Here is a 12,244-nt window from a genome sequence, read left to right on the forward strand (position 1 = left end):
ACTATCAATGTGTGTGTGTTTGTGTGTGTGTGTGTGGGTGTGGGTGTGTGTGTTCTTCACCCCATAGATGAAGCTATCAGCTTAGATTATAAAGTAATTCAGGATCTGCGAAATGAGTTTTCGCAAACTCATAATGAAAGAGGGACATATGGAGTTTGGATATGTGTAGCATGCACGTCCCCACAAACATAGGTTTTGTAAACTCTACTGCAGTTGAAAAGTCCCCTTAGGAAAATTTATACAAGACTGTACTTAAACTGACACACAATAGTTTTTAGCGCAACGCAAACTGACTTTCAACAATCCCTACAAAAAAAATGGCCCTGACTAATACTAACATATACCTTTCACAAATTACTTACCTCACAAAAATCTTCGTTACTCGAACTACTCCAATACAGCGAGCGCCACTACTGCCAGCTAAGTAAAAGATTCAAACTACGGAAGTCACTAACTACTGATAGGCATAGTTAGCAAATGAAAGATTTTAATAGAGAACAAACAATGTATTTACCTTAATAGTCATAATATATATATCAGTTCATGACACCAATTCTTACAAATTTCAAAACTCCGCCATCTCTCTCCCCACGTCCACCACTGCTGGCGGCTCACCTCCAACTGCGCAACGCTACGCGCTGTTAGCATCCAGCTGCCGCTGCCCGACGCTACAATGGCAGACAACAATGCAAACTAAACACAGACTGCGCACAGCACAGCCAGTGATTTTTTATACCGAGCGCTAAGCAGCGTGACCAATAAGAAAACCTAAACAGCCTACTTACACAGTCTTCGCCATCTCCACAGCAACAAAGTTCTTATTGAACATGGTGACTCGCTTAAAATTTAGCCTGGCAAAGCCTTTTCTTACGCCATAATGCCCAATCAAAATTCGACTTCGTTGCCTCATATTCTCCTTTGTTTTGCCGAAAATTGAATTATTCATTAATTTATAAAAATATTTCTCAAAGTCACATGTTGCAGAAACTCTCTGTCTCATATTCAAATCCATATACTCCTTAGATCAAGGGGACTGCTTGGAAGAGATAGCCTGAGTGATTCTAACTAGCTGCATCCCTAAGCTGAGACACTGCTCGAGATTACGATAATGAATAATGTATCTCCGCTTATTCCCCAGCATTGTCATCAGTTTTGGGGTGGACACAGCATTAAATTGACGTGTGCATCATGCAAACTAATAGGGTATGTGAGTTCTGGCTCCCCCACATACCCTACATCGGAAACAGCTGCCATACCGCCATGGTTTTTCTACCTTATCCCATGCATTCGTCTTCAGGCACCCATCGAAACTCACCAATCGGCTGTGATTGCTGCAAGGCATGCCTATACAAGTTATTTACATCCAAATACATTGTATAATTCGAATCAAGAGGTGCTTTGCACCCATCCCTGGGTTATTTGCCTTCACATGCCTATGGACTCATTGGCAAAGTCTTCCACGAATCCCTCACTCAAAGAAACAAAGCATGTCAGCATTGGTCAATAACTGGATGTTGCACTTCGTTTTCTTGAGTATTGCGTCCCAAGACAACCCATGTGCTGTGTAATAAATGGGGCGATCCAGAAAATATGTGGTAGTGCGTTGACTCCGGAATTTCTCGAAAACATCCACAAGCAAGCGCACGTCTGTGTCCATGTAAAGCTGCGCATACACTCCTAATGTGGAGAAGCTGAATTGCCGCCAGACATTCATGGCATGTTCATGCTCTGCTGAAGAATGCTATTATATTGGGTAGTCTGGTTTCTGGAGTTGCGCTTGCATGAAACGTAGCGTGTCAAGGAAGCAGTCCATAATTCTTGGCGTAATTCGTTTGGAGAATGAAATGTATTTCTCGACGCTCTCATGTAGGACACTGACGTGATCTGTCTCCACCTTAACCCATCCAAGTGCCCAACTAGAATGTGAGCATCATTCCCACTTAAATTACGGATAAAACGGATATGTGCCTTGGTGACCAGTACTTCAAACTGCACTTATTATGAGCTGTACCACAGAACTTCCCCGTAAGATGACAGTGGTCTCTACGAAGAGTCTCCGCTTTTATATTTAACGCCAGCCCACAAATATGACGGTCAACCATGTTATGGTACAAATCTTGACTCTTCTTCGATTTGATCATGGGAACATTGTCGCTGTAAAGCTTATCTATCTCCCATGAAAGATTTTGGAGCTCAATGAGCAGCCAAACTGCAGGATTATCCCTGACATAAGATTTGTGGCAGTTAAGAGCCAAATCATATTATACAATTTGGTAGGCTCCCGCATATGGTACATGTTTTTCTGTAAAAGTGGCTTGCAAGGCCGCGGGATCACCTTCAAGTGGGTCTCAGGAGCGAGGGGGCATTCAAAGTTGGCGTACACTACAAATGGGCAACGCTCCTGCTGGTGAGCATTTTTAAACTTTATGAATTTGCCTTTCTCAGTAGGTATAATAAACATGTACCAGGTCTTTGGAAGCATAATCTGCTAATGACTTGTCTGAGCTAATTCAGACACCATAAGCAAATATGCTTTGTACGTTTGCTGGTTATTCAGTTGAGAGAATAGGAGCCAGGACATGTCTTTGTTACAAACATAGTGATAATTATCACCTTCTGAAAAGAACAGCATGTTTACATACATCTCACGTTCACCTGCAAATTTTGAGAAATGGAGCGACTGACTACAATATACTTGTCCTGCTCATCTGACTTGCTTTTCTTCTCGAGGCCTTGAACATGAGCTGATATTACAGTATTCTGTGCCTCAAATGGATCTTGACGGGGAACTCGGTACCATCAAAGTTATAACACCCACTAATATTATCACCTACATGGTATGTACTGGGACGCTCCAGATGATCTCTGTATTTGTAATTTCTCTCGCAAGAATTGATCATGCAAAGCCTTTCTAATTTCGATATTAATGAATGTCTGCTTATTAGTTATATATTTAGGGAGCATAATACAGTTACACTCTCCATTGGCCGAATCAGAGACATGTGTATGGACGTCCATGCGTAGTATTCGGCTGAAAGCTTTAACTGACCCTCTCACTTCCACCTCAGAAAATTGGCCAGTAGAGCAATCAAGGTTGATTCACGAAACCACTAGGCAATTTACATGTTCCGCCTTATCACGCCATCCCCCCTCCCCAAAGACAACGCAAACTTGTCAATTCAATGCCAGAGACAACTTTGGAAACTTTGGAGGAGGGGGATTGCAATAGTTCGCCGCCGAGAAACGCACTGTATTTAATGGCGGGATACCACACATCATTGACTAGTTCGAAGAGCTCCATTTACACGACAGGTAGGTATGCTCTTAGAAACCCAGTAGAGTCGCAGTACCCTCCTGCCGGATTCTCGATCCTTTTGAACGAGATTCGCTCCTCAAAGGCGTCTGCAATCACTATTCTAACTGCGGTATAGTCTCACTGACCTATGTGCCTCACTAAATCACTGGAGATGGAACTGGCGCTAGCCACAGGATCTTCTCTATTGCTAATACAACTACTACTACTACAACTACTACAGGGTGATGACGTCCATCCCGTCGAAGATGGAGTCGTCGAAGTGCACAGGAGTATACGCTGAGGCACATATACCTTCTGTTGCCATCGAGGATGAACAGTCATAGCTGGAGTAGGATGAGGAGGTGGCAGTGAGGGGAACACCCTGCTTGCGGCGGTGGCGTCCAGTGATGCTGGTGCTGGTGCTGCTGTTGTATGCCGGGGCCTCCACTACCGCAAGCCTGGGTTTGTGGGAGATCGTTGATCTTCTTCTTCTTCTTCTTACGACTGAACCACCAATGGCCGCTATGGTGTACGCGATGTTGAGAGGGCAGATGCTGCGGAGACCACAGCCGATGCTGCCGCCTCTCGTGTAGCCGTCAGTGGTGCTTTGCTCAGCAGTGTGTGCCACGCGGGCACCTGTTTCAATCCAGCCCCCTCAACCACTGCTCTAGGCACTCGTACCACAGCTAGCTGCTGTGCTGCTGGTAGCTATTGCGGTCCCTCTGTAACCTACGAATAACGAAAAACAAAATTAAATAAAACGCTCAAGATATTTTAAGAAAATATATATGCTGTAAACAAATAACAAGCATTTCAGAATAATAATACTTATATGCTGTAACGACGATGCTTGCGCTATAATCATCTTTTGCACTCTGGGTCCAAGGTTTTTCCATCAGCTCTCCTATCCAACCCAGTATTTCCTTATCCTCCCCCAAAAGGGAAAGATGGCTCTGCCCTTCAGCTTCCTCTGCAGCAGTCGCCATCTCATATGCCCACTCTGGTATTTCAATCTCGCCTTGGGGCCATTACCTTGCTCACTGACGTTACCTGCAATAAAAAGATATTTAACGTAATTATTTCTTGAAAGTGTCGGAGACATACACACAGAAAATCGTACTGAAAATCGTTCTTGTTAATTCAGTGAAATATAAACTTAAATTACTTATATATGAAACACAATCAATTTCAAAATCGTACTTTCCTACTTACAAGACTGAATCGATTGTTCCTAGCTATTAGCCTCGATACGTACCCCTACGTCTCCTTCCTCATTCATAGAAACAGCTAGAAAAGCGAAGGACGTCTCGGACAGCTGAACGCATCATGTTATGAAAAATAAATGTATATACATCCCCCCCCCCCCCCCCATGAACCATGAACCTTGCTGTTGGTGGGGAGGCTTGCGTGCCTCGGCGATACAGATAGCCGTACTGTAGGTGCAACCACAGCGGAGGGGGCAGCGGCCTTTTCAGTAGTTGCAAGATCAACATAAAGAATGGTTCAAATGGCTCTGAGCACTATGGAACACAACATCTACGGTCATCAGTCCCCTAGAACATGGAACTACTTAAACCTAGAATGAGATTTTCACTCTGCAGCGGAGTGTGCGCTGATATGAAACTTCCTGGCAGATTAAAACTGTGTGCCCGACCGAGACTCGAACTCGAAGCGAGAACGCTACCACACGACCACGAGATGCGAGCCAAGGGCAACAGTCTGGATGATTGACTGATCAGGCCTTGTAACGCTAACCAAAACGGCCTTGCTGTGCTGGTACTGCGAACGGCTGAAAGCAAGGGGAAACTCGTCCGTAATTTTACCCGAGGGCATGTAGCTTTAATGTATGGTTAAATGATGATGGCATTCTCTTGCGTAAAATATTCCGGAGGTGAAATAGTCCCCCATTCGGATCTCCGGGCGGGGACTACTCAAGAGGATGTCGTTATCAGGAGAAAGGAAACTGGCGTTCTACGGATCGGAGCGTGGAATGTTAGATCCCTTAATCGGGCAGGTAGGTTAGAAAATTTAAAAATGGAAATGGATAGGTTAAAGTTAGATATAGTGCGAATTAGTGAAGTTCGGTGGAAGGAGGAACAAGACTTCCATTCAGGTGAATACAGGATTATAGACACAAAATCAAATAGGGGTAAAGAAGGAGTAGGTTTAATAATGAATAGGAAATTAGGAATGCGGGTAAGCTACTACAAACAGCATTGCGAACACATTATTGTGGCCAAGATAGATACGAAGCCCATGCCTACTACAGTAGTACAAGTTTATATGCCAACTACACTCCTGGAAATTGAAATAAGAACACCGTGTATTCATTGTCCCAGGAAGGGGAAACTTTATTGACTCATTCCTGGGGTCAGATACATCACATGATCACACTGACAGAACCACAGGCATATAGACACAGGCAACAGAGCATGCACAATGTCGGCACTAGTACAGTGAATATCCACCTTTCGCAGCAATGCAGGCTGCTATTCTCCAATGGAGACGATTGTAGAGATGCTGGATGTAGTCCTGTGGAACGGCTTGCCATGCCATTTCCACCTGGCGCCTCAGTTGGACCAGCGTTCGTGCTGGACGTGCAGACCGCGTGAGACGACGCTTCATCCAGTCCCAAACATGCTCAATGGGGGACAGATCCGGAGATCTTGCTGGCCAGGGTAGTTGACTTACACCTTCTAGAGCACGTTGGGTGGCACGGGATACATGCGGACGTGCATTGTCCTGTTGGAACAGCAAGTTCCCTTGCCGGTCTAGGAATGGTAGAACGATGGGTTCGATGACGGTTTGGATGTACCGTGCACTATTCAGTGTCCCCTCGACGATCACCAGAGGTGTACGGCCAGTGTAGGAGATCGCTCCCCACACCATGATGCCGGGTGTTGGCCCTGTGTGCCTCGGTCGTATGCAGTCCTGATTGTGGCGCTCACCTGCACGGCGCCAAACACGCATACGACCATCATTGGCACCAAGGCAGAAGCGACTCTCATCGCTGAAGACGACACGTCTCCATTCGTCCCTCCATTCACGCCTGTCGCGACACCACTGGAGGTGGGCTGCACGATGTTGGGGCGTGAGCGGAAGACGGCCTAACGGTGTGCGGGACCGTAGCCCAGCTTCATGGAGACGGTTACGAATGGTCCTCACCGATACCCCAGGAGCAACAGTGTCCCTAATTTGCTGGGAAGTGGCGGTGCGGTCCCCAACGGCACTGCGTAGGATCCTACGGTCTTGGCGTGCATCCGTGCGTCGCTGTGGTCCGCTCCCAGGTCGACGGGCACGTGCACCTTCCACCGACCACTGGCGACAACATCGATGTACTGTGGAGACCTCACGCCCCACGTGTTGAGCAGTTCGGCGGTACGTCCACCCGGCCTCCCGCATGCCCACTATACGCCCTCGCTCAAAGTCCGTCAACTGCAGATACGGTTCACGTCCACGCTGTCACGGCATGCTATCAGTGTTAAAGACTGCGATGGAGCTCCGTATGCCACGGCAAACTGGCTGACACTGACGGCGGCGGTGCACAAATGCTGCGCAGCTAGCGCCATTCGACGGCCAACACCGCGGTTCCTGGTGTGTCCGCTGTGCCGTGCGTGTGATCATTGCTTGTACAGCCCTCTCGCAGTGTCCGGAGCAAGTATGGTGGATCTGACACACCGGTGTCAATGTGTTCTTTTTCCATTTTCAGGAGTGTAGCTCTGCAGATGAAGAAATTGAAGAAGTGTATAATGAAATAAAAGAAATTATTCAGATTGTGAAGGGAGACGAAAATTCAATAGTCATGGGTGACTGGAATTCGGAAGTAGGAAAAGGGAGATAAGGAAACGTAGTAGGTGAATATGGATTTGGGGTAAGAAATGAAAGAGGAAGCCGCCTGGTAGAATTTTGCACAGAGCACAACTTAATCACAGTTAACACTTGGTTCAAGAATCATGTATACATGGAAGAAGCCTGGAGATACTGACAGGTTTCAGATAGATTATATAATGGTAAGACAGAGATTTAGGAACCAGGTTTTAAATTGTAAGACATTTACAGGGGCAGATTTGGACTCTGACCACAATCTATTGGTTATGAACTGTAGATTAAAACTGAAGACACTGCAAAAAGGTGGGAATTTAAGGATATGGGACCTGGATAACCTGACTAAACCAGAGGTTGTGCAGAGTTTCAGGGAGAGCATAAGGGAACTATTGACAGGACTGGGGGAAAGAAATACAGTAGAAGAAGAATAGGTAGCTCTGAGGGATGAAGTAGTGAAGGCAGCAGAGGATCAAGCAGGTAAAAAGACGAGGGCTAGTAGAAATCCTTGGGTAACAGATGAAATATTGAATTTAATTGATGAAAGGAGAAAATATAAAAATGCAGTAAATGAAGCAGGCAAAAATGAATACAGACGTCTCAAAAATTAGATTGACAGGAAGTGCAAAATGGCCAAGCAGGCATGGCTAGAATACAAATGTAGGATAGAGGCTTATCTCACTAGGGGTAAGATAGATACAGCCTACAGGAAAATTAAAGAGACCTTCAGAGAAAAGAGAACCACTTGTATGAATATCAAAAGCTCAGATGGAAACCCAGTTCTAAGTAAAGAAGGGAAAGCACAAAGGTGGAAGGAGTATATAGAGGGTCTATACAAGGGCGATGTACTTGAGGATAATAATATGGAAATGGAAGAGGATATAGATGAAGATGAAATGGGAGATATAATACTGCGTGAAGAGTTTGACAGAGCACTGAAAGACCTGAGTCGGAACAAGGCCCCGCGAGTAGACAAAATTCCATTAGAACTACTGACAGCCTGGGGAGAGCCAGTCCTGACGAAACTCTACCATCTGGTGAGCAAGATGTATGAAACAGGCGAAATACCCTCGGACGTCAAGAAGAATATTATAATTCCAATCCCAAAGGAAGCAGGTGTTGACAAATGTGAATATTACCGATCTATCAGTTTAATAAGTCACGGCTGCAAAATACTAACGCGGATTCTTTACAGACGAATGGAAAAACTAGCAGAAGCCGACCTCGGGGAATATCAGTTTGGATTCAGTAGAAATGTTGGAACACGTGAGGCAATACTGACCCTACAACTTATCTTAGAAGCTAGATTAAGGAAAGGCAAACCTACGTTTCTAGCATTTGTAGACTTAGAGAAAGCTTTTGACAATGTTGACTAGAATACGATCTTTCAAATTCTGAAGGTGGCAGGGGTAAAATACAGGGAGCGAATGACTATTTATAATTTGTACAGAAAGTAGCTGGCAGTTATAGGAGTCGAGGGACATGAAAGGGAAGCAGTGGTTGGGAAGAGAGTGATATAGGGTTGTAGCCTCTCCCCGATGTTATTCAATCTGTATATTGAGCAAGCAGTGAAGGAAATAAAAGAAAAATTCGGAGTAGGTATTAAAATCCATGGAGAAGAAATAAAAACTTTGAGGTTCGCCGATGACATTGTAATTCTGTCAGAGACAGCAAAGGACTTGGAAGAGCACTTGAATGGAATGGATAGCGTCTTGAAAGGAGGGTATAAGATGAACATAAACAAAAGCAAAACGAGGATAATGGAATGTAGTAAAATGAAGTCGGGTGATGCTGAGGGAATAAGATTAGGAAATGAGACACTTAAAGTAGTAAAGGAATTTTGCTATTTGCGGAGCAAAGTAACTCATGATGGTCGAAATAGAGAGGATATAAAATGTAGACTGGCAATGGCAAGGAAAGCGTTTCTGAAGCAGAGAAATTTGTTAACATCGAGTATAGATTTAAGTGTCAGGAAGTCGTTTCTCAAAGTATTTGTATGGAGTGTAGCCATGTATGGAAGTGAAACATGGACGAGAAATAGTTTGGACAAGAAGAGAATAGAAACTTTTGAAGTGTGGTGCTACAGAAGAATACTGAAGATTAGATGGGTAGATCACATAACTAATGAGAAAGCATTGAATAGGATTGGGGAGAAGAGGAGTTTGTGGCACAACTTGACTAGAAGAAGGGATCGGTTGGTAGGACATGTGTTGAGGTATCAAGGGATCACCAATTTAGTATTGGAGGGCAGCGTGGAGGGTAACTATCGTAGAGGGAGACCAAGAGATGAATGCACTAAACAGATTCAGAAGGATGTAGGTTGCAGTAGGTACTGGGAGATGAAGCAGCTTGTACAGGATAGAGTAGCATGGAGAGCTGCATCAAACCAGTCTCAGGACTGAAGACCACAACAACAATAACACACATCCCGCATCCCTCCCTTATCATTAGAACCACAGTACATTATGTGAACAAAAAAACTAAACTAAAACAAAAAATAAATGCACCTACGCTCTTGCTGCGCCGACTATGTAAATATTGCTGGAGGCTGTTGCTAGCTGCCGCTTTAGATGAGCCAATACTCCAGGAATGAAGGCTACAATGACAAGAAAAAAAAGAATGGCTTTAATTCCAGCTATGAAATAAAAATTCGCCAAACACTAGAATTGCAGCAACGAGCCATTCAAATGCTCTGTGGTATGGAGGTATGCATCTACCGACTACGATCTAAACAAGTGCTGTGATAGGAACTAAAATTACAGGGCACACAGAGGTACATTGAATAATTCGAACAATTAACTAACATGGGAGACTATCCTGGCAAAGGCGTTTGCTGCTGCTGTTCCCGCTGCTGATTCTGTCGCTGGAATTTGTACGATTCATCCCCCCCTCCCTCGAAAAAAAATTGACACAAGAAGACACAATAAAACATACAGGCTAGCTGATGAAGGCAGAATGAGAGCGACTGCACCACCACGAGGGTTTGCACAACCTCTAACCCCTCCACCCGCCATTTGAACCAGGGAGCCAATAGGAGTGCGGCATTCTACCCCACCTACCGATAAATGCTGGTCTGACCACGTGGGACAAGTTGGAGCTGGTCTGCTGGTCTGCAGGCCATGGATTTCGTGCGCTTTTGCTTGTAGGGTTCTGGAAATACCAACTTGTTCTTCTGATACGTTCTTCTTCAGCTAAGTGATGGCGGTTAGTACCCATTTTGGTATCTGAGGAAGTATTTACCTAGCATGTGGGAAGCCTCCAAAGACGTCACGGAAGCGTCTGTAACAATTACCTGGCGAGTGTAATCCGACTGCAGGAAAAAAAATTACTCGCCATGCAAAGGGGCTGTCATGATCAAATTAATAATTTAACCTACTACTGATATTTACAAATTCTATGTGCTTTGACCTTGAGATATTCGTTTGTGACGAAATATTTGTTTACTTTGAGAGAGAGTTCGAAAGTGAGGAGGTATTCTGTAACCGAGGTAGACAATGCTCTAAGCACTCCATCATGAACCACAGATGAGTTTGAAGGTTAACACTTTTGGGGGCTATATAAAAAATAATTGAGAATATATGCAAAATCTAGTTTACTGCCAACATTTATTTTCCCAAAAACAAAGACAGGCGTAATTTATGCTAAACATGTTATGACAGGATATCGTAAACAACTAACAGGTGGTTTATGATCACAGTGGGCAAGGATCCTTGGCGGCAGAAGTGAGTCAAGTACTCTGGCCCTAAAAATGTGGATGGCGCAATCTGAATTGATCTGACGCTGAGCAAACTTTAATTGATAACCTACAGGAGTCTATATAGGTGCAGCTCAGAGCAAGTGCAGATTTGGAATTGTACGCCCTGACAAGGTCAGAGCAGCAGTACGTTACCTTATTTGCTTCGTGCAGCGATGTAACTTGCAGCTGGTGAGATGTGTGCGGCGGAGGCGAGGCGTAAGGCGCCACCTGTGAATCGACCGCGGCCACGAAAGAAACGTAAAATCTCGCGGTCTAGCGATCAGGCAGACGGATCGCTATTTACTCTCTACCTGAGCCCCGAAATCATTGCAGATTTCAGTGTATGACACCCGTTCGCTGGTCGTACCAAGGACCGATTTTGTTCACTTATACAGAGCGCGCAAGGATGCCAAAGGTCAAGCCTGGTAAACCAAAAACAAATAAGTGTGCCCTCGGCAAACGAGTAGTCCAAGACATTTGAAGTCACACAGGCTCACCACAGGCTCCCCACTCTAACTACTCGCAAGTGAAGTCAGTCTCAGGACAGGTCCTAAGCACCAACGACACATGCCACTGCTTCAACCAGAAGAAGGCCACTCTGGCCGAGCAGTTCTAGGCGCTTCAATCTGGAACCGCGTGACCGCTACGGTCGCAGGTTCGAATCCTGCCTGAGGCATGGATGTGTGTGATGTCCTTAGGTTAGTCAGGTTTAAATATTTCTAAGTTCTAGGGGACTGATGTCCTCAGATGTTAAGTCCCACAGCGCTCAGAGCCATTCAACCAGAAGCAGCTCAAGAGACCGAAGTCCAGAACCCGAGTGCCTCTCACATCTCCAGAAAAAACAATTCCGTTTCTCCACAACGTGCACGAACGACACCGCCTTCACCCGTTTTGAGCCAATCACCGGGCTTTAGAGGCGCTAAATCTCCCCTCCTACACGACAGCACAAACTGATGTCGAACCAGCGCAAAAGTTAAGAAACCTGCGCCTCTGGAAAAAAAGAAACTGCCAATTGTTGGCCTTTTTAAATTTTTGTGGAGGGAGAAGATGTTTCTCTCCGAAGTTATGTCGCTTCCAGCCGGGCAAAGCTAACAGATACAATCTTAAAGATCTTTATCTAAACAGCCTGTGCATTGGAGCATGTTAGTCAAATAGTTCAAATGGCTCTGAGCACTATGGGACTTAACTTCTGAGGTGACCAGTCCCCTAGAACTTAGAACTACTCAAACCTAACTAACCTAAGGACATCACACACATCCATGCTCGAGGCAGGATTCGAACCTGTGACCGTAGCGGTCGCGCAGCTCCAGACTGTATCACCTAGAACCACTCGGCCACTCCGGCAGACAGCATGTTAGTCCTTGCTACGAGGAGTCATGAAAATTCTATCT

The sequence above is a fragment of the Schistocerca gregaria genome, chromosome 8 (assembly GCF_023897955.1).
Source record: "Schistocerca gregaria isolate iqSchGreg1 chromosome 8, iqSchGreg1.2, whole genome shotgun sequence".
Taxonomy (NCBI): domain Eukaryota; kingdom Metazoa; phylum Arthropoda; class Insecta; order Orthoptera; family Acrididae; genus Schistocerca; species Schistocerca gregaria.